Source organism: Megascapheus bottae, chromosome 36 (genome assembly GCF_031878675.1).
Source record: "Megascapheus bottae isolate mThoBot1 chromosome 36, mThoBot2.hap1, whole genome shotgun sequence".
In the NCBI taxonomy this organism is placed as follows: Eukaryota; Metazoa; Chordata; class Mammalia; order Rodentia; family Geomyidae; genus Megascapheus; species Megascapheus bottae.
This window is the reverse complement of record NC_143544.1, coordinates 1,550,986-1,573,738: the sequence shown is the minus strand read 5'-3', so window position 1 is coordinate 1,573,738 and position 22,753 is coordinate 1,550,986. Positions and strand designations below refer to the sequence as shown.

General features: G+C 49.8%; 1 protein-coding gene across 2 annotated transcripts in view; it reads left to right on the top strand.

Moving 5' to 3' along the window:
- Snx29 (sorting nexin 29) overlaps positions 1–22,753 on the top strand; it is a 202,600-nt gene that overhangs the window by 161,245 nt on the left and 18,602 nt on the right. The window lies entirely within an intron of this gene.

The following is a 22,753-nucleotide window of genomic DNA, read 5'->3' as shown; positions in this document are numbered from 1 at the left end:
CAGCTTTTCAAGGAGGGGCAACAACAGCTTGACAAGCAAAGGTTGTAGACATCCCGATGGGGAGCTCGGTTTTTCTTCTCTCTGACTTTCTGATGCCTCTTTCCTTGCTGCCTACTTCTTCTCTGGGCTTTCTCTTTGTTACTCTGGATCCTGATTACTTGTTGTGCCCATGCATTCTGTAACTGCTAGTTTTAGCAGACTCTAGGCTGCTTTCTTGTTTCCATTGTGTGTGTGTGTGTGTGGGTGTGTGTGTTATTTTTTAGGTAGGATTTCCTACTTTTATTAGTGACCAGCCTTAGGCCCTGATCCTCTTACCTATAACTCCATTGTAGCCAGGGTTACAGATTTACATCACCATACCTGGCTTATGAGTTGAAATGGAGTCTAAGTTGTTTTTTTTTTTAATTTTTTTTTCCAGTCCTGGGCTTGAGCTCAGGGCCTGAGCCCTGCCCTTGGACTTTCTCAAGGTTAGAACTCTACCACTTAAGCCTCAGCACCACTTCCAGCTTTTTTCTATGTATGTGGTACCGAGGACTTGAACCCGGGTCTTCGTGCATGCTAGGCAAGCACTCTACCACTAGGCCAAACTTGGAGTCTAAGTTTTACCTAATCTTAAACTGCAGTCATCTAGATGTCTACTTCCTTAATGGCTGGGATTATAAGTGGGAGCTACCTTACCTGTCCTTTTGAATTACAATAATTTTCATGAAATTTTGTTCTGGCTCCCCAGGCCTCTGTGAAAAGCCGGGGTATGTTGGCATTTTTCTTAGTGAGAGAGACTCCATAGAGAAATATTCTCAGCTGTCAAGATCCTCTCCCCAGAGAACAGAGTAGTGAGAAAGGACTCACACTTTAAATCCGTGGCCTCAGGTAAACCCATTTCTACATCTGTAACATGTATGTGATAATAGTTGTAAAATTGTTAGGAGATTAGACACACAGACACCCAAGTGTACTTCCTGCTTCCCTGGCAAGTGCAGTGCTCAGTCTCAGACAAGCACATTTGTTGCTTACACCTGATGGCCAGAGGAGCTGGAGTCTGGCCCTAGAAAATCTGGCCCTTCTGTGGATATGTTCAACCCAGAACCCTATCACCTTAACAAGTAGTAGGCAAGCCCATGAGTCCATGCTGCGCTTGGCTCTAGTTTAGAAGAATTAGTAGTGACAGATTTCTAGATCTCTCTTCTCTGTCTTTCCCTTTTTATCTTAAACCCTCAGAATAGCAACAACACAAATGGTCTTCTTTGAGTGTGGGAGAGCTGGGGGGTGTTGCTTGGAGGACTCAAATGTGTGAGGCACCCTGAGCTCTGCTATTTCCTCTTAGGAGATGCAGGACACCGCATCAGGCTCGACTTTACATTGTTATTGTCTATTTTTGCACTGGCCTCATAGTTACGACACAATTCTATTTTTCCATTCTCCATGGTGACAGACAGTTCCCGTCAGAAAGAAAATTTGTAAGTAAAAAGTGAGTCAGCATGAAGCAAAACACCAGATACTAGTGAAAACAGCTCTGAGGGCAGGGTGGTGCTCTGGAAGAGCCAAATAGATTAAAAATTAATAGTGACAGAACTACAGCGTCAGGTCTCTGGTTTGCGGGTGCTGTGAACATGAGATGCATCCGACCTGGCACGGCACCAGGAGGGGAGATCCTCTACCCGTTTCATGAGCGAGGCAGTAAGGGCACACACATTGTACTTTGTCACAGCTTCAGCCCAAATAGCAATTTCAACTGGTCTGAAGACCCCGAGTTACCATCTAGGGTAGACTTGAACTTTCCTAGAAGCATCTGGGGCTAGTGTCCTGGTGGGGAGGTATCCTTCCTGGTGTGGCTTTGTCTCATGGACACCTCCTAGTACCTCTGAGATGGCAGGTAGCAGGCAACCTGCAGCCAAACTTGGCGTTTCCTGTTTTACTGATAGATCCTCTACAGTGCTCACCGAATTAGTGAGAAGCCCAACTCACAGAGCCGGGCCTGAGGTGGTTTTTGCCTTGGGAAATGGTGAAAGCAGTTGATGGTTCCCAGCGGGGAGGCTCTGGCAGAGCCCAGGGCCGATCCCACAGGAGAGACTGTGTGAGGAATGTCGGGGTCTCCAAAGCCTGCCTTGAGGGAGGGCGTAGGAACCACACTCCCCAGCATCCAGAAATAGAGCTGATTCCCTTGCAGCACAACTCTCGGCATTTGTGCTGTGGAAGAGGTCAGGAATGGCAGTAGGCAAAGAGAATTTAGTAGGAAGGACTATGCATTGGCAAGAGTGAACCAGATACCTTGCCAGATCCCTGCTCAGACCTGTCATCCTAGTTACTCAAGAGTCTGAGATCTGAGGATTGAGGCTCGGACTAGCCTAGGCAGGAAAGTCTTGAGACTCTTCTCATCAATGAACTTCCAAAAAAAATGGAACTAGAGCTGTGACTCAAGTGGTAGAGCACCAGCCTTGAGCAAAAATGCTGAAGGACTGGGCTGGGAGTTTGGCTTAGTGGTAGAGTGATTGCCTAGCATGCGGGAAGACCCAGGTTTGATTCCTTGGTACTACATACATAGAAAAAGCCAGAAGTGGTGCTGTAGCTCAAGTTGGTAGAGTGCTAGCCTTGAGGAAAAGCCCAGGGACAGTGCTCAGGCCCTGAGTTCAAGCCCCAGGACTGGAAAAAAAATAAAAAAGAATGTTGAAGGACCATGCTCAGTTTCTGAGTTCAAGCTCACGCTCCAGGACCAGCACAAAAGGAAAGAAAAAAGGTGGAGGGGGGAGTGCGAAGGAGGGAGGGAAAGAAAGGAAAGAAGCAAGGAAGGAAAGACGGAAAATTTCAGCCACTCAGTTGGCATGAAATAGTACATTGGGTTTCTCTCTCTCTGTAATAAGTGTTGTGGTAGAAGCACAGCTGAAGTTACATGTGGGACTTGAGACATGTAGTCCAATGTCTGGGATAGTTTCCATTTGCAAAGAGTAAGGTCTCCTTGGTTTCCTCAAAGCCTTTTGTGTGGAATAGCTTCCTGTTCCCTTCTAATAGTAAAGGTGGTCCCCCTGAAGTGTCTGCCTATTGTTTCCTACTTTGGAGGGGTCATTGTTTGCACAAGTGTCTTGGATGAGGGATACTTTGTTTCATGCAAACAAAATTGCCAGACTTGTCCTAGTGTGGGCTTGTTTGTACTTACCTATAAGTATTTTTCTGGGATAAACAAGTGAGTTTGCCATGGCAAAGAGCATGTACATTTTTTAATATTCGTCTGCCCAAGGGCAGAACAGGTTCCTGGTTACACAATAAGGTGACTGAGCACTTTTTGTTCTGTGTCCTTGCCAACATAAGGTTAAATCAATCTTCCTTGATTTGAGAATGCTCGTTTTCTTGTGTGGGAGGTTGAGCACACATCCCTGCTTTAGTTTGTTGTTTTCATTTTTATTTTGTGAACGGCTATAATGCCCTTTTCTGTTCTCCTGTATCGCTTGCTTCCTTATTTTTAGGGGTCCTCTGATAGTCACCCTCTATCATAAAAGTTTCAGACTTTGCTGATATTTTTATTTGGTTTATAAGTTTTTTTTTAAATGTGTTCTTTTCCTTTCTGATCTCCAAAACCTTAGGAAGAAAGGAGCCTGGGGTTGTCCTGTTTAAGTATTGTGTATTATTTTATTTCTCTATCACAAGAGTCCCAAGATTTTGTAGCCATTTTTTCCATTTGACAGGTGGAGACAGAGATGTTCAGAATGCATAGTAAATGACACGTGCACAGCCACATAGCGCTCAAGTGTCATCAGCTCTATTCCCTTTCCTGGTGTCCTGAGTCTTCCTGCACAGCCAGGGCCCACAGGACAGAATAGAAACCAGTTGGAAAGCACAGAGCCCAATCTTGGACATTAACTGCTTGATGTAAGGAAAATTGCATGTGGATAGTGTCTCAAAGGTAGGTCTTACCAAGTGCTGACCCCAATATTCAGAAGCAGTAGACGCCTTCTCGTAGATGTTAGAAGCCCACCGCAAGCCACATTTGACCCTGTCCCTTGCAGCAGGGACTTGCTAACCTCCTTGCTGATAGGGTTTCATTGGAACTGAAAGACTTGAGCTGTTGTAGAGGCTTCCAGAACTGTGGGGCTGCTGCTGCTCAGCTATGCTGACCTGGGGTTGTGGGAGGCAGCCTGTCTGTAAGAGCTGTTTGTAGGCCAGCAGTAGCTGCTCAGATGTTGTCTCCTGTGGCTTATGTTTATGTGACAAATGATTTCCCAGGGCCTGCAGCCTGGGGATAATAACTATTTTATTCCTGGGTTTAAAGAAACAGCCTTGTGTGTTGGGGACTGAATACCTCCCCTGGCTTGGCTGAGCTTTCTTCTGGTTGATCTTTGGACCACTGCCACATGATTCCAAGGGGCTGAGAACTTTTGATTCCTGTCTTCCTGAGCAAGGCCTGGCGGAGCCTGGGTCTTCTAATGAGGCAGACCAGGTGGTGCTATTGCATTAAGTTTCCTTCTCTACATCTTCCACACACAGCAAAGCATTTCCAGCCCACCTTGAAAGGTTATCTCTTTCGAGTTGCTTTGCTGGCAGCCATGCCCTGAGAAGCTGTGCATCCCAGCACTGTGCCAGGTTTCTCCGCAGGGTGAGATTCTGCCAGACTGCTCTGCTGTCTGGAGTTAGATGAAGCAGCTCAAGTTGGCAGCTGTGTTGAGGCTGCTTTTCAGGGGCTGAGACAGAGTGGAGGCTGCATCACCCACTGGGGTCTTGGAGAATAGTGAGTGTTAACACTCAGGATGGTGGAGATGAGGACACAGCCTTGGTTCTGACTTGGCCAAGATGACAGGAGGCAGGTACCGAGCAGGGCGCCTGGGAAGGGTTTGGGGAAATATGAAGTTGCACAGTGAACTGTTGCATTAAGTTGGAACCAAGCCTGCCTCTCCCCCCTACTACACACACACACATTTGCATTGATCCCCTTGTGAATAAAGGGAGACAGTTGCATAGGCCCAGGATATGTATTGAATCTTCAGACACACAGCTTGGATTCTTCACCACCACCTCATAAGGGAAAGCATTTTCATTCTGTTGACAGGTGGGTAAGAAGAGGCCAGACAGGTGCATTACCCCACCCTAGATAATGCAGCTAGTGACTGGAGCAGAGCTGGAGGCCTCAGGCTAGAAGCCTTCTAGTTCTGTGCTCTCTCTGAGAAAAAATATCACCTCTTTCTTACCTGGGTGCCTGTGAAGGGAGAATGGAAGTGATGCTGGTGGCAATATTTGCTTACTGGTGATACTGACGTTCATGATTGGTGACCGTGGTGATTTGTGATGATGACTACAGGGGTGGTGATGATTGGTAATGTTGATGATTTGTGATGGTGGTAATCGCAGTGATGATGGTCACGGTGATCATTGGCGGCGGCGGTGATAGTGATGGTTATGATGATGATAGTGGCTCTGTGAGAGCAGTTAGGTTCTTGTCACCATCGAGTTAGCCAGCGAAGGAAAGCTAATATTAATCAGCTACAAAATAGCAAAAGTGTGAAACAGCCATGCATGCCTATCCACAAGGAACAGGACAAATACATCAGGGTCCATTTATGCAGTGGGGTCCTGGACAAAAAAGGAGCCTGGAGATCTGTAAGTCATGCAACACCGTGGTTGGCTCTCATAAGTGTTAGCTTGTTGCTTAATACACCAATCCTCACAGCTTACAACAATAGGCTTATTGTGCGTCTATTTGCCATTCCTGGGTTAGCTGTGGCTGTGTTCCTCATGGTTCCTGTCAGCATCTGGGAGGAAGAGGCCACCCTTAGTCGGGCATGCTGTGGTGCTGAAAGCTGCTCAGAAGCCATGGTGTGGCAAGCCTCGCTCCAGGAGAAACATCCTTCCTTCCTGGTAATAATGGAGCCGGAAGCCGTGGTGTGCCCACAGTGGGGGCCTGCAGGCACATCCGAGCTACCTAGAGGAATGTAATGTAATGTACCACCACAGGCAGTGCTCACCCGCCTCCGAAAAACTGCAAAGGTGGGGAAGAATGATACAGCCATTAGAGAGGATACTGCGGGCCTTGGATGTCAGCTTGTGAAAGCTCGCTATCATGTGTGACAACATGGAGAGGAACCCAGATAATAGCTAAGAAGAATTTATAGTTTAGGCCCATCTAAAATAATTAAAATGCATATACTAGCATAGGAAAATAAATAGAAAGAGCTAGACCAAATATAGATATCTACAGATACCAGACAAAGAATGAATCGTTTCAGGGGACCAAGCCTGAGACTAGGACAGACTGCACGGTGAGAAGATCACAGGCGAGAGAGACATTGGAGTTGTCTTGTATGTCTTGACTGATTTCTGGCTGGCTTCTGTTGGTCTAAAGGCCCAGTATGTGTCTGTGAAGAGGGTCCCATGACTGGGGAGACCCAGAAAGAAGCCTCCTGACTCAACATTGAGACAGGAAGAGCAAGTTCTAAAATAGCTGCTCAGTAAAATCAGATGAGACCTGCAGACTGCAGGCCAGCAGCTGTGCCCAGCGCAAACCCGCTTGCTCACTTGCTGTAGCCCCTTCACCACGTTTTAGCCTCCCTGGCCACATGGGCATTCTGCCTGTGAGGACACAGTGGGGCAGGGAGCGGGGTGTAGGGCCTGCTGGGTGTGAGTGAGGGGAGTAGGCTTGAGATTCAGTGGTGCCATTGAATTTTGAGGGATGTTTGGTTTTTCCATTTCTTTTTATTTTCCCCCACTGTAATTCCTGTCTCATCATCCATCATGCAAATGTAGTTCTTAGGCATTTCTAATGTTACTCTTTCTCCAAACAAGTAATCAAAACAAGGTTTGGAGCATATTTGAGCTGCAAATAAATTTAGTATAAAATGCAATTATTTGCCTCAAAAGTCAGTTGGATATTTGAAAGGTTTAAATTTACCCTTAATCAGAATTCAGAGTAGGGGTCCATTCCAGAATGGAAGTAAGCTGGACTCAGAACTGGCTGACAGGCAGTTTACTTTGTACTTTAAAAAGAAAAGGTTTTTTTTGTTTTTGCCAGTCCTGGGGCATGATCTCAGGGCCTGAGCACTGTCCCTGGGCTTTCTCAAGGCTAGCACTCTACCACATGAGCCACAGCACCACTTGCAGCCTTTTCTGTGTATGTGATACCGAAGAATGGAACCCAGGTCTTGGTGCATGCTGCGTAAGCACTCTACCACTAGGCCAAACTCCCAGCCCTGTTTTTTGTTTTTTTTTGTACTGTATTGCAGGTTGAACTCAGGACCCCAGGCTCAATAGGCAGATGTTCTACCCCCGAGCCTCTCCTCCAGCTCTTTAGTTGTTTGGGGCCAGGGCTTCATTTTGCCTGGGCTGTCCTGGTCTACATTCCTCCCTTTACTCTTGCCTCAGAGCTGGGATGACAGCCATGCTAGGCCAGCACTCTATTACTGGGCCACACGCACAGCCGGTGTGTAGTATTTTTGTAGGTAGCTTTGTGGTTGCAGGAGAGGTGGTAAGGTGGGAAAGGCACAGCCTCTTCAGTAGAAAGATGGTTTGAATCCTGACTCTAGTGCTTTCTCACCCTATGTCCACTGGTGTTTAGTACACTGTGTGCACCCTGCTTTCTCCATCAGCAGCACAGGAGCAGTGTCTTCCACGTGAGGTTCAGGAAGCAGCTGTGAAGGCCTGGGCTCCATTGGGAGACAGGTGGCTCTGCTGGTGCAGCCTCTGCTGTACAGAACAGGAGACCGGATGGCTTGGCAGAGACCCTCCCTTGGTCAGACACTCCAGGGCCCCCCGGGTTGCGCTCTTGAGAGCTGCAGCCTCAGGCAGGGCAGCGCTTCCAGGCCTTGGCCTGGAGAACTTGGGATTAAGGTTGGACCAGAGCTTACCAAGGCAAGCCAGGGTAAAGAACTCCCTGTGGTGCCTGCTGTAGATCCCATTCTACACCCACAGCCATTGTGACTGTGACTGCGGTGATTTCCACCCGTGCCAAGTGAGCGTGTACAAGTGTGGAGAAGCAGAGGCGCCTCGCTTGTCGGTGCAGCATGGCCACTCGTTAGCCGGCCCCCCTAGGAAGAGGTGTCCATGCCAGGCTGGAGGGGCAGGTGAGGGTGACTGAAGCTGAGGTCCCAGGAACTGATGGCCAGCTAGGGCAGAGTGGGTGTGGAGACATGGCCAGGGCCTCTGTGGGTGTGTACTCACGGCCCCGGGAAAGTACCCATTACCTGGGCCTGGGCTCCATGGGGAGGAGAGTGTGTTATTAGATTGCAAGTTCTTCATGCTCTTTCCTCTGGGACTATTTTTTTGTTGTTGTTGTTTTTATTGTTGAAGTTATTAGTTCCCCGTGTGTGGATGATGCTCCCAGCTCCATAGAATAATGAAAAAAAAATAACTTTGATGGAACCCATAAAAAAAAAAAAGTTGACCTTTAGCAAAAAGTTTCAGAAAGTGTGGGTCCATTTGTGTGATGTGAAGTGCAGGCTTTCTCCCTGAATTAAGCAAAGTCAGAATTAAGCGCATAAATACCTTCCTTCAGAGCAGAAGTTAGGGTGCTCCTCCTCCGCTGTATCCTCTGAGCCCACAGAGCCAGGCTCTGTGAGGTCCTAGACTAGTTTAGTAACCTCTCTGGCCTCAGTTTCCTCTGCCAAATGGAAATGTTACTGGGGATACATTTGTAAGGCAGCCGAGATTGGTGAGTGGAGTGTCTACAGTGTCTTCCTTTCTCTGTGCTCTGGAGAACTCGGCTGATCTAGAGCCCTGGCGACAGCCTTGCACCTGACAGCAACGCAAGGTGCCTGAGTAGCCCTTCCCTCAGACACAAGGGCTTGCCCTCCCTCAGGGACAGTGCATTGTGGGTAGACATGTCTTCAGCCCCAACCCAGCCTTGTGACGACCCCACAGAGCCAGATCCTCTTAGGACTGTCCCATGGAGCAGCCCCCCAAGAAGCTGTGGGCAGGCTGCCCCACTGGCCTGCAGCATCATGAGCAGACTGGAATAGGGACAAGCTCCAGGCCTGAGCCAACCAGCCGGACTCCTCCCTGTCCCTCAGTCACCAACCAAGAATATAGTGTGTGCCCCAGGGCTCAGAGAGAAGGGAGGTACCAGAAGGTGTCTTTGTGCTGGTGTTACTGTGTATCAACAGGAGGGTTGGGTTGGCACGGTTGGGTGATGCTTTGACATGGTTGTGTCCTAGGAGGGTGACCGTGCACCGGTTGCTGTCCCAGCCCCAGTATAGGACTGGTGGGAGCTGGACTTTGTGTTGTTCCTCAGTGAAGATGAATGGTTTTTCCTCCTTCTCCCTCTATCTCCTTCCTCTCTTTTCTTCTCTCTCTTGCTCTCCTCCCCCTCCTCAGACTCCTCCTTTCCCTCCCTTCCCCAATGGAGACAAGCATAAGTCACCAGGGGTGGGGTGGCTCTTGGGCCCCCTTGTTCAGGGGAGGCTGCTGGGTCCATAGGGGACACGGCTTTGTGGCATTCCGTCAGAGCCGCCTGTGGACCAGGGAGTTTTTGTCTTGGTGATGCAGGCATCACTCAAAGTCGGTTTTCCGAAGGGAGCTGCACTAGCACCTGTGAGGCTGCTCCCCCTCCTCTGGGGCCCAGCGAGGCGGCGGGTTAAGGTGAGCACAGATGAGCGTTTCTATTCAGAGAGAAAGGAAGGAATAGAGGCAGGAACACAGTACCATTTTTAGTACAAGGAGAAGGTGACAGCTTGGGATAAGTGTGACGTGTGACATTTCCGGGTGCAAGGTGTGCGGCTGCCTAGGGAAGTGGGGAGCGGGCACCTGGCTGCTTTGCTCCCTGCCAGGTGCCATTTCAGGAAGTCACCTCTGTTGCTCAGATAGGTAGCGTCCTTCTTGACTGCTCACGTGCCTGTCTGGCTTGTGATTTAGGAATGGTGAACGCTTGGAAGGATTCTTGAGGGTCTCTGGCCCCGATCTGAAAGGTTGTGGCCAGGCATTGCCAGGCAGCCTTTCCCTTCCCTGCAACTTGTGTCCCTGCCTGTGAACTTGAGGGCCAAGCCAGAGTATTTTCAGTGGCCCAGTCCAGGCCTAGCATCTCAGAGTATGTGAAAGAAAGGTGTCAGACCTGAGATCCTGGAAGACAGTGTATGTTCCAGCTCAGAATGCAAGCCGACCTGGCAGCAAGTCCCTAAAGTTAGTCTCTCTGTCTCTCTCTGTCTCTCTCTCTCTGTCTCTCTCTCTCTGTCTCTTTCTCTCTCTCTCTCTCTCTCTCTCTCTCTCTCTCTCTCTCTCTCTCTCTCTCTCTCTCTCTCTCTCTCTCTCCCCCTCCCCTCCACCCCTTCCTCTTCCTCTGTTTCTCTCCCTTGCACTCTCTCTCGACCTTTCTCTCCTTTATCTCTCCCTGTTTTTTTCCCTTGCTCTCCCTTCCTTCTCCCCTCCTCTCTCATGCTACTGGAATCCTGTCTTGTTTCACATTCACAGAATGAATGTGCCAGTCTTCTTTCTCCTTGCTCCTGTTCCTGTTTTTCTTTTGTGCTCTTCTCTTTTTTCTTTGTCTTTGCCCTCACTGTCTCTAGCCTTGGTGAGTCTACAAGGTGCCCTTGCAGTGCTGGATGGGTCATAGCCACAGCCCTGAACACTTACCTGTGTCTCTTGTTTGTTTGTTTGTTTGTTTTTCCAGTCCTGGGGCTTGAACTCAGGGCCTGAGCACTGTCCTTAGGCCTTCTCAAGGCTAGTGCTCTACCACTTGAGCCATGGCACCACTTCGGGCTTTTTCTGTGTATGTGGTACACTGAGGAATGGAACCTAGGGCTTCATGCAAGCTACCACTAGGCCAAACTTCCTGTCCCTTACCTGTGTCTTGGAGAGAGAACTGGGGCCTAGGCCAGTGGGGGTGAGTTGGGGATTGGGTATGGCAGAGAGCAGGAAGGCAGCGTACAGAGGGGCTCCTATGCTAGGTGTGGGGGCCTTTGTGGGGAGCTGCTGTCATCTGAGCTGAGTCTTAGGCTTTATATCTGACCTGGACAGACAAAGTGAGGTACTGGCCAGGACTGGAAGTGAGGACTTGAAGGACTCCAGTGTTGGCTGATGTGATGCCTTTGCTCGTGCTCCCCCATCCCGCCCCCATCACAGGGGCGGGGCTAGGAGCACCCAGCACATGGCAGGTGCCCTGCTCTCCTTTCTGCCCTTAGTAGGAGCAGGCCTGTCACATGTTCACTGCTGTCAGCCCTTAGTATGTTTCTTGCTAACGCCGCAGTGTGACAGGAAGCCTTTGAGATGACCTGGAGTGTGTGTGGGGGGGGTGTCCTCTTTCTTCCTGAGAACCCCTACTTGTCACCCTCACAAACTGGTCCATGTGGTGGACAGTGCACAAGCCACCGTCCATAGGATGGGGCAGCTGTGGCAGTGCAGCTTTCCCCAGGGAGCCAGCTGTAGGCAGTGTCATAGCCTGTGGGCTGACCCTCTGCTGCACATCACACAGCAGCGTGGCCCGAGGCCCTGCAGGCTGGTACCCCTCGCTCTGACCCTGCAGGCTTCCACACCCAGGCCATCTGAGGACCAGTGGGTCTCGGCCTCTGCCGAGCAGGGCTAGGCAGCTTCTCCATAGCACCCTCACAGCATAGACCTGGCACACGTAGGGTGCCCACCGTGGGTGTTGGTGACAGCAGGGAGGCCAACCTGTGTACCTGCTCTCACAGAATGTTCCAGAGGAGAGCTAGCAGGGGTCAATGCCTTCCTCTCCTCTGTGTGCTCTTTGTCCCTTCCTCCTTGGGGTCTGGATTTGGGTACCTGCTTCTTTTTCCCTCTGTCACACATGTTAACTTTCTGACCACCCCCATTTGACTCTCTGCATCTAGTAGGTTCTTTAAAGTCTTTTATCTGTGGGGAAGGCCAGGGAAGGGATCTGTCCATTGCTTGTGCTGCAAGACCCTCACAGTGAGGACAGACGATAAACCTTGTGGGTGTGTGGGGAGCCAGGACAGTGAAAACAGTGAGCTCATTGTAAACGTTCAATAGAACCATGTCACAGACGCAGCTAGATTCACCTAGGCCAGCCAGTGTAACTAGTCAGCTGTTGCCATGGTAATGTGAGTGGTTTAAACCTGTTCTGGTGCAGATGTTGGTGGCTGGCTTGCCCTAGGCCACAGTTGGTGGAGGTCTATTCGTGTCCTTTATTCTTCATGGATCCACAGGCTGACTAGGGACTGTCCTCTAGGTGACAGTAGCGGTACAATTGCTTTCCAAGCTTCTGCTTAGCCAGTAACAACCGGCAGCCTATTGGCCAAAGCAAGTTACGTGCCCCAAGTTCAAAATCATACTCTGCCTCTGAGAAGGAACTGCAAAATCCATGACAGCGGTGCTGGCAATTCAATATTGCAGTAGCCTGGGGAAGGAAATAAGAAAAGGGGGCAGAGAAGAAATTTAAAAAGTGTATCTTCCACTCTTTTTTCCTCAGGGAAGCCAGGATGAGAGACGAGAATGTGCTTGCCCTTAGGTGTCAAGTTGCTCTGAGCTTGGTAATAATCACCCTCTCTTGTGTAATTAAGAATCTTATAAAAAACTTAGTTTAAAAAATTTATTGTAAAAGTAATGGACAGGGGTTATAGTTACATAAGTCAGATAATGACTACATTTCTTTTTGAACAGTGTCAAAAACAGCAACTGGGATTGGGGGTTGGGGGGAGGTTGGAGACCAAAAGTAAAATAAAAAGCCTATGTTTCCACTTCTCAGGGTCCTTTTTTTTTTTTTTGCCAGTCTTGGGGCTTGAACTCAGGGCCTGGGCACTATCCTTGGACATATTTTGCTCAAGGCTAGCACTCTACCACTTGAGCCACGGTGCCACTTCCATCTTTTTCTATATATGTAGTTCTGGGGAATCAAACCCAGGACTTTGAGCATGCTAGGTGAGCAGGCCACCACTAGGCCACGCTCCTGGCCCCTTAGAGTCCATTTTGATACTATCATTTTATATGATCATAGGCACATAGCTATTGAGCCTTTTTTTGATCCTCTCCTATGAATATCCTCCTTTGGTTTCACTGTGTGAATGAATAAATGTTTATCTTGTCCAAGTGTAATTTTTTTGTCTTTCACCGTCCAGTGTTTTTGCTTGTGGATGTATAGGCACATTCTAATTATTATGAATGAGGGAAAACATGCAACCTATGTTTCTTTTCTTGTCTTTTCTGTCAGTCATGAGGCTTGAACTCTGGGCCTGGGTACAGTCCCTGACCTCTGCAGCTCAAAGTTACCATCCTACCCTTTGAGCCACAGTGCCACTTCTGGTTTTCTAGTGGTTAATTGGAGATAAGAGTCTAAGGGTCTTTAGTGCCAGGGCTGGCTTTGAACTGCAATCCTGAGATCTCAGCCTCCTGAGTAGCTAGGATTACAGGCATGAGCCACCACGCCCAGTGCAGCCTATGTTTCTTTGGCTTAATTTGCTTAATTTAATTTTTTTCTAAGCCTTTCCATTTCCTTATGAATGGGAAAATATCGTTCTTTGTAATGGAAGCATAGAATTTCATTGTGTATATGTACAACATACATTTGTCTGCTTTACACGAGGGGCATCTGGGTTGATTCCATAACTTGGCTATGGTAAACAATGCTGCAATAAACATGGTTATGCTGGTGGCTTTAATGTGGCCTTGTTTGTAGTCAACGTGTGACAGGAGTAAGTGGAGATGCAGAGGCCCAGGGCACCCACCCACAGTCACACATCAGTGTCTCACAGAGAAACAGGAACAGTGACACCAAGCAAAGTGAGTCATATTCGTTGATGCCCTCCTTGTAGTTGGAGTTTTGTTTTCTATTTTTTTATTTTTGCCAAATAACTTTTGCCTTTAGTAAGAACCTTTTGTTTTTCAGAACTTTAGTTCTGCTGTCATTCTTTTATTATTAGTTTTACTTTTTGGACACAGGGTCCCCCTAGGTAGTCAAGATGCCTCAAACTCATGATCTTCTTGCCCCTCTCTGTGCTAGGATTACAGGCATGTCAATAACACGCTTACTGGAGTTTTGAGTTGGGGGTGGTGTACTTAAGGAGGCACTGTAGAGCAATTGTTGTAGCTGGTGTTTGCACTCAGGATCACATAGACCAAAGGACCCTGGGCCCTCACCTGCCAGCAGTGTACAGGACAGGTGGCCTGAGCCTTAGCCTTGTGAGTGTGCTGGAATCCAGCTGACAGAGTCGGCTGTGAGACACTAGAGGCCTTGTCCCTCTGACCTCTTCTCTCCGGGCACTGTGTGTTTATCACACAGGCCTTTTCCTACTTCCTTGTCCTCATCAAGTGGTCTTTCGTGCTAACTGTGTCCCCATTGCACAACTTTGATGCTAGAACTGAGGCTCAGAAAGAGAGTCTTGATTAGGGACTTGTTGGTCCATCATGTACTGGCCCTGGGCTGTGTCCTGATGGCATGGTGAGAGCTGGCCCTGGGCTGTGTCCTGATGGCATGGTGAGAGCTGGCCCTGGGCTGTGTCCTGATGGCATGGTGTGAGCTGGTCCTGGGCTGTGTCCTGATGGCATGGTGTGAGCTGGCCCTGGGCTGTGTCCTGATGGTATGGTGTGAGCTGGCCCTGGGCTGTGTCCTGATGGCATGGTGAGAGCTGGTCCTGGGCTGTGTCCTGATGGCATGGTGAGAGCTGGTCCTGAGCTGTGTCCTGATGGCATGGTGTGAGCTGGTCCTGGGCTGTGTCCTGGTGGCATGGTGTGAGCTGGTCCTGGGCTGTGTCCTGATGGCATGGTGTGAGCTGATTCTGGGCTGTGTCCTGATGGCATGGTGAGAGCTGGCCCTGGGCTGTGTCCTGATGGCATGGTGTGAGCTGGCCCTGGGCTGTGTCCTGGTGGTATGGTGTGAGCTGGCCCTGGGCTGTGTCCTGATGGCATGGTGAGAGCTGGCCCTGGGCTGTGTCCTGATGGCATGGTGTGAGCTGGCCCTGGGCTGTGTCCTGATGGCATGGTGTGAGCTGGCCCTGGGCTGTGTCCTGATGGCATGGTGTGAGCTGGCCCTGGGCTGTGTCCTGATGGCATGGTGAGAGCTGGTCCTGGGCTGTGTCCTGATGGCATGGTGTGAGCTGATTCTGGGCTGTGTCCTGATGGCATGGTGAGAGCTGGTCCTGGGCTGTGTCCTGATGGCATGGTGTGAGCTGATTCTGGGCTGGGTCCTGGTGGCATGGTGTGAGCTGGTCCTGGGCTGTGTCCTGATGGCATGGTGAGAGCTGATTCTGGGCTGTGTCCTGGTGGTATGGTGTGAGCTGGTCCTGGGCTGTGTCCTGATGGCATGGTGTGAGCTGGTCCTGGGCTGTGTCCTGGTGGCATGGTGTGAGCTGGTCCTGGGCTGTGTCCTGATGGCATGGTGTGAGCTGGTCCTGGGCTGTGTCCTGGTGGCATGGTGTGAGCTGGTCCTGGGCTGTGTCCTGATGGCATGGTGTGAGCTGGCCCTGGGCTGTGTCCTGATGGCATGGTGTGAGCTGGTCCTGGGCTGTGTCCTGATGGCATGGTGTGAGCTGATTCTGGGCTGGGTCCTGGTGGCATGGTGTGAGCTGGTCCTGGGCTGTGTCCTGATGGCATGGTGTGAGCTGATTCTGGGCTGTGTCCTGGTGGTATGGTGTGAGCTGGTCCTGGGCTGTGTCCTGATGGCATGGTGTGAGCTGGTCCTGGGCTGTGTCCTGGTGGCATGGTGTGAGCTGGTCCTGGGCTGTGTCCTGATGGCATGGTGTGAGCTGGTCCTGGGCTGTGTCCTGGTGGCATGGTGTGAGCTGGTCCTGGGCTGTGTCCTGATGGCATGGTGTGAGCTGGCCCTGGGCTGTGTCCTGATGGCATGGTGTGAGCTGGCCCTGGGCTGTGTCCTGATGGCATGGTGTGAGCTGATTCTGGGCTGTGTCCTGGTGGCATGGTGTGAGCTGGTCCTGGGCTGTGTCCTGATGGCATGGTGTGAGCTGGTCCTGGGCTGTGTCCTGGTGGCATGGTGTGAGCTGGTCCTGGGCTGTGTCCTGATGGCATGGTGAGAGCTGGCCCTGGGCTGTGTCCTGGTGGCATGGTGAGAGCTGGTCCTGGGCTGTGTCCTGATGGCATGGTGAGAGCTGGTACTGGGCTGTGTCCTGGTGGCATGGTGAGAGCTGGTCCTGGGCTGTGTCCTGATGGCATGGTGAGAGCTGGCCCTGGGCTGTGTCCTGATGGCATGGTGAGAGCTGGTCCTGGGCTGTGTCCTGATGGCATGGTGAGAGCTGGTCCTGGGCTGTGTCCTGATGGCATGGTGTGAGCTGGCCCTGGGCTGTGTCCTGGTGGTATGGTGTGAGCTGGCCCTGGGCTGTGTCCTGGTGGTATGGTGTGAGCTGGCCCTGGGCTGTGAACTGATGACTGTCCTGTACACACTGGTGAGGTTCAGCTGTGTGGGGAGATGAAAGGGAAAGTTGGCAGTGACTGATGCACCCGTTTAAATAGACATCCGAGAGGGCTGAGGATGAATGCAGTGTAGCTCAGGGTCTGTTGTTCAATTTGTTTTTCATTACTCTGAAACAATTATTGAAAAACCCTTAAATGGTGCTTTTCACAGAGGAAGATGAAAGAGTCTATGCCAGTCTCACAGCTGTGGGAGAGGAGGGTACATCTGCTTTGCTCTGGGCCAAGTAACACCAGGTGTACCACTGGTTTTGGGTTCCCTGTGACATATTCAGGCGCCACCAGCCCCTCTGCACGTACATCAGCTAGGCTCCAGGCCTAAGCCTGGATGGACCAAAGTTGGCATTTTGTAAAAATTGGTTTGCATTATTAAACTCAAGTCTCCCCATATAATTCAGTGGGGACAGGCCTCTGCTAGGGCAAGCTGGGAATGCCTCCCACTGCAGAGAGACTGCAGGGTTTAGGAGTGACTGCACACAAGAAGCACAACCTGTCCTGACTCGCATCAGGCTGCCAAGGGCATCTTGCATCTTGACTGCTTGGGAGTGGTCCTTATCTGATGTTTCATCTGCTCCAATTCCATCCTGTGCCTATTACCCACATCAGCTCCCACAGGCTGGGCCTTGAACTCTGCTCAGAGCTGGGAAGGGACCAGCAGATACACAGAGACAGAGGCTGGGCTGAGTGTGTTCACAGTGGCTTGGTGTGGTGTCACTCCAGCGGCACTGTGGGGAAGGGGGGTTGTGTTGCTCTGTGAGTTCTAAAGGTGAACACCAGCCTGCAGCAAACACTGTGTGTGCCCAGGAGGAAGGAGGCAGAGCTGCCTGACTCGAGGTGGCCTCTGGTTCATGTGTAACCCTTCAAGAGGCCAGTGGCATTTCCTGCCCTTGTTCCCGAGATGCCCTTGAATCCTTGCATACGCTTCCCTTGATCCAGAGCCTCAGGGACCTGGCTTTTCCTCCTGGTAGTCAAGAGTCTGAGCCCAACTATTGGGGCGCTGCACACTTTCTCTCCCCGAGAGAAGCTCATGGCTCTCTGTGGATTCAGATCCCCAGGTAGATGTGGCGAGGTGGAACAGAGCCTGGCACGGCTATGCTACATAGGGAATGGAGTTAGAATTCTGTGAAGGACGGCCAGCGGGGATGGGAGGCCGAGGGAGGGCGGTAACCTCCTCCCAGTCTGTTGGCTCACACAGAGTGCTTGGCAGTATAACCCTTCACTGCTCAGCCTACATCTTGGAGGCACAGGACTGTGCTGCAGTTCCTCACGATCTAGCAAAGCCTCAGCCTGATTTCTGGGGCAGCTGTTTCTTCTGCATCTTTGGAGATGAGGGCATTGTTTGCTCACAGGACGAATTCTGCCACCACCGTGCTGTGTAGAACCTTTGGAAAGATCTCCCAGCTGCTCCTGCAGCTCCTGCCTGGCTTGCCCTAATTTCACTTCCTGACCCTGGCCAGCTCCTCTTCATAAGAGGTGGCCTCTGAGGTCACCATGGGCCTCTCACTGCATCGTGTAGCACCCTTCCTGGTACTGGCTTTGTGCTTCACTACAGCCTAACAATCAGCTCCACTGGACATATTTTTGTCTGTCTGTATATCTGTCTGTCCTTCTGTGTGTCTGAGTGAGGTACGTAGTTAGACAGTGAGCCCTCTCCACAGCCCCCCTTCCTCAACTCTGTGCAGCAGGCAGAAACTCCCCTGGCACACCAGCAACTATATCCAGGTTTTGTTGGCTCTGGGCTGCAGGGGACAGTCACCTCCCATCTGTCACAGGAGCTAAAAATGACTTACAGCACCAGACCTTCCAGGAGGGGTTCTGTTCCTTTTTTTCAGGTTGGAAAAGCTCAGGCAGGCATGGAATCATTATCTCACACATCCAGGACCCAGGACCTGCTCCACTCCCTGTGAGCAGGCTCAGCTCCGAGTTTCACGGCTTAGTTTACTCTTGGACATTGTCTCTTTGTTTTAAATGACAGCTATCCTATGCTTTCTCTTTGTTTTTTTTTTTATTTATTTTTGTGATACTGGGGTTTGAACTTTAGCCTCACAAGTGTTCTACCACTTAAGACACATTCCCAGCCTGGCACATGCCAGACAGTCTTTATCTATTCCTGCTTTTGTCTTCTTTTTATTTCAGATCAAACATCCCTGCTCAGCCAACTTCCTGCCTTCACAGGCCTCCCCCAGAAGGCACTGTATGCCTTTCCTCTGGTCCTTTCTCCGTTTGAAACTATGAGATTATTTGCGTCTAGCCCAGAGTCTTCCTGGCTGAGCAGTCTCCTAGGAGAGAAGCGACCACACCTAGTTGTGTTCATTAAGCAGCCTGAGCTTGGTTCAGAAGAGGCTATTAGAGGTGACCCCGAGGAGGTGACCCCGAGGAGGGGACAGAGGCGATGGAGGAGAGGGAGCTGATTTGAGTAGGGTTTGGAGGAGTTCCTGAATCTAGTGTCTGCCTTTCATGATGACCAGATGAGATGTGAGCAGTCAGGTGGGAGGGGATGGGCTTGGGGGTCATTGACCATGCTGCTTTGAGACTCTGGAGATTGAATGTCCAGCAGAGCTCTGGCTGGAGCAGAACGGGCAGAGCTGTGTACTGCTGTTCTCACTGAGACAAGCATGTGCTTGTCTGCCTCTTCTCTGCATCCTTTCTTTAAAAGGCTCATGGTATATGTGGTAATTTTTAGTAAATGGCGTTTCCTCTGTCTGCCTCATTGACATAACCCAGTGAACCGATAAGTCATTTTTCTTTGGCTAAGTTGTTCGTCTTCTTCTTGGTATTTGGCCACAGTAATATCTCTGCATCAGCATAGGCATGCAATAACTTGGACATTCTGTTCAAGCTCCGAGGACACTTATAGTTAATAACACATGAAGCCATTTCATTAAAAGAAAAGTTTAGCTGGGGTACATTAACACGGGCCACGAACCAAAACACAAATCATTTCAGTCTTTGGCTATTAAGGAAACAAAATGAATCGGGAACCCAAAGCCAGTTTTTTTAGAGAATCTTTGTCTTTGCCCTTACCAGACCTCACAAAGGGGTGGGCGCCCTGCAAGGTTTGGTCAGCTGCATTTCGCTCCATGGGGAAGAGGAGGAGGAAGAATGAAGCTATGTGTCTACATCCACAGCAGGCCAGTTCTGGGTCTCTGCTGGCCCCTCCTCAACACATCTCTTCGTTGCTCTGTGACTCTTTTTTAAGGCCTATAAAATTACAAGGCTTTGGGGACAACTTTAGGTAAAAGCTTAGCACACAAACTGTATGACTAGATTAGTATGTTATTGTCTCTAAGTCCCAGAAATCCATGGCCATACTTGCGTTTCCGTGTTTGTTCCTAAATGCGGAAGCATACAGCTCTGAGGGGATCCGCAAAGTGGAAAGTGGAAAAGGAGGGGCTTGGCGCGGGTGTTGTAGCTGAGCACCCCGATGTTTTGGCTCTAAACCTATGGTATATGAGTGTGTGTGTTTGTGTGTCCTGTGTCTGTGCGGTCGGTCTCCTCTGTGAGGTCTGATCCTTACAGATATTTATGGTGGTTATCAAGTATCTCCTATGAAGTCCTCCTCCTAAAATAGCTCTTTGGTCCAGGTCCCGGTGTTCATGTGTCAGGACTATATAAATGCCCCAGAGGCTTGCACTTGGCACTGAGGGGCACCCAGCTTGTACCCCCAAGTTCTGTCTTGGTGCTCAGAAATCCTCCCAAGAGGGGGAAGCCAGATTGCGCCTTAGGGTTGGGTGTGCTGAGCTACAGTCCCCACTCTTGCCTCATGTTTACGTTCCTTGCCCGCCTTGCATTTGACAATTAATTAGGCATGGTAATTACCTGCTTTAATTTCGTGATTGCACATCCTATAATTAGCCCTAATTCTGTAATAGGGAGGTTCATGTACACAAAGGCAGTGGATGATGGAGGTGATGGGGTTGCAGTATTAACAGCTGCCATTGCTTATGGAGCCAGACCTGGACCAGTGAGACTGGCCCCTCCCTCACATCACCCATATCTCACTGCGTGGTTGTCAAGTATGGTACTTCCTGCAGAGCCCTGGGCACCGTGTCTGGCCCTGCCAAGTCTAGATCAGACAGCCCAGGCCCATGAGTCAGGATGGGAACTCATTCTCCCGAGGATGGGAGAATGACTTTTCAATTCCAGATTAACATAACTACCAGGGATACTTGCCTCTTAAGTGCAGCTAATTTCTACTTATGTCTGCATTCCTGTGATACTGCTCAGGTGGAGGTCCAGTTCACACCTAGAAGGTCCCTCCCTTTTCCTCTGTGTCCCTGGCAGGACCCTGGCCTCTTCCAAAGTCATGAAGACATCCTGCCGTTGCCTCCCTAGTGGCCCCGGGGTGTAAGTCTGTGATCCCCTCAAAAAATGAGTGCAAATGCTACAGATATGACTTTCCATAGTGGCCCTGGTGGAACCATCCTCAGTGCCCTAGTGAGTTAGCCCAGTGGAGTACTGTGCAGCTGTGACAAGGCACAAGTGACAAGATGTGCCTCACAAACACAGCATCGAGGAAGGAGCCAGGCACCGCAGCTCCACATACGCGGCAGGTGAGAGAAGTAGAATGTGCAGCCCAGCAGAGGATCGCTGTGGATAGGTGAGGCAGCTGGCCTGGGGGAGGCCCCAGGTGTTCCCTTCAAGGCCCTGTCAGGCCAGGCCCCTCATTGAAGGACCGAATTATTATTATTATTATTTTTAGTCTGAAACTGGGATTTAGACTTTCTCTCTTACACTTCACACTCATCCGCAGGCACTCTACCACCTGAGCCACACCTCTAATCCCTGGGCTGAGTTTTCACCTCCCTCTCATTCTCTCTGCTGTCTCCTATCATTACAGATATTACTTTGGCAGCTCTTCCCAGTAGGAAGGAAATCTCTACATGTGAACTTGGTCTTAGAAGAAAATACAGACTCTGCCTGACCCTGCTTGCAGCTAATACCTTCCCATCCTCCTATTTAACTTCCCTTTTGCTGAATCAAGAAGATTAGACTTCGAGTAGATTTTTATTGCTCCATTTAAAAGGGAACTCGGTTGTGGTAAAGGAGTTGATTCTCTTTATCCCTCCAAGGAATTATCTTTATAGCCTAAGTGGAGAGAATTGGGTCTAATCAAACATAATTTGGAAGGGGGAAATTCTTCAGATAAATAAATAACCCTGGCAGTTCTGAGCCTGAGCCCCTTTAATTCTTCAGTGAAATAAATCCACGATGTGGTCAAGTGTGACGTCAATTGCAATGCCGCTTTCCACAGTGTGGGACGCTGAAAGCATTGTGATTGCGGATCAACTGGTCCTGAACCCTGCCATTTCAAGGGCACCCCATTAAGATTAGCTTGAAGGGAGGGCTTGACAGAAAAGGGGCCATTCTACTGTCACACGACCTGAGCCTTCATTGCAGTGCCCCTGCCTGGGTTACCGTGACAATGGCTGGATTCTCTGTGCATAGTAGGTGCTTTATCAGTGGCGACCGTTGAAAGTGTGGAGGGCATTTTTGTTTTATTGGAGTTTGGAATTGATGTCTCTTGTTATCAGTTTTGTCTGGTCCTGGGCATTCTTCTTCCTGCTGCACCTCACAGACCTTCTTGACTCTATGTACCAGCAAGACTGTCTCAAAAATGACTTCTTAAAAAGCTGGGAGTTTGGCCTAGTGGTAGAGTGCTTGCCTAGCATGCACGAAGACCCGGGTTCAATTCCTCGGTACCACATACATAGAAAAAAATGACTTCTTGCCTTGTTTCGTTTATGGTGAGCACATCATCATCCCCAGCAATACTGAGGGGAGGTGGACAGTAAATAGGTGACTGTCACCTGCTGTCATTGAGCTCTGCTGCCCTGTCTCATGTTGCTCAGGCCATGTGGTGTCTGAGATCCCCACACCCTTCTGGATGGAGTCCAGTTCCTGCACAAAAGCTTGGTTTGTCTTTTCTGCCATCGTTCATTAGACTCCAGATGGCTGCTGGGCTGGAGACCACACTTGAAACATATATCCGCCCATATTTTCGCTGGTGACATTCAGACAAGGCGTCCCTGGTTTGGTCAGTTCAGGACTTGCAACAACTTCATTCTAGAAGTTACCCATTTTGACCTTTTCATGAGAGCTAAGATTCCACAGGCAGGTGACCTTCCTGCGTGTTGTTGAGCTTGAATTTTCAACGTAAGAATTTAAGGGTTTTAATTTGTGTGTTTAGTAGGTGGTTTTCCAATAGAGGCAGAACTTAGCATGAACATTAGAGGCATCTGTTTCATGGTTAGAAAGATTTTTTTTCTGTAAAAATATTTTTTATTGTAATTAATAGAAGGCTTAAGTTATATTCACCAGATAGAAGGTGAATTACTTCACAAACATTGATAGCCTTTCTCATGACATGGTCCCCATTCCCCCCCCCCACTCATCTTGATTTCCCCCTTCCCTATCCAATTTCAAATAACCAATTAAGCACATATAAAATATA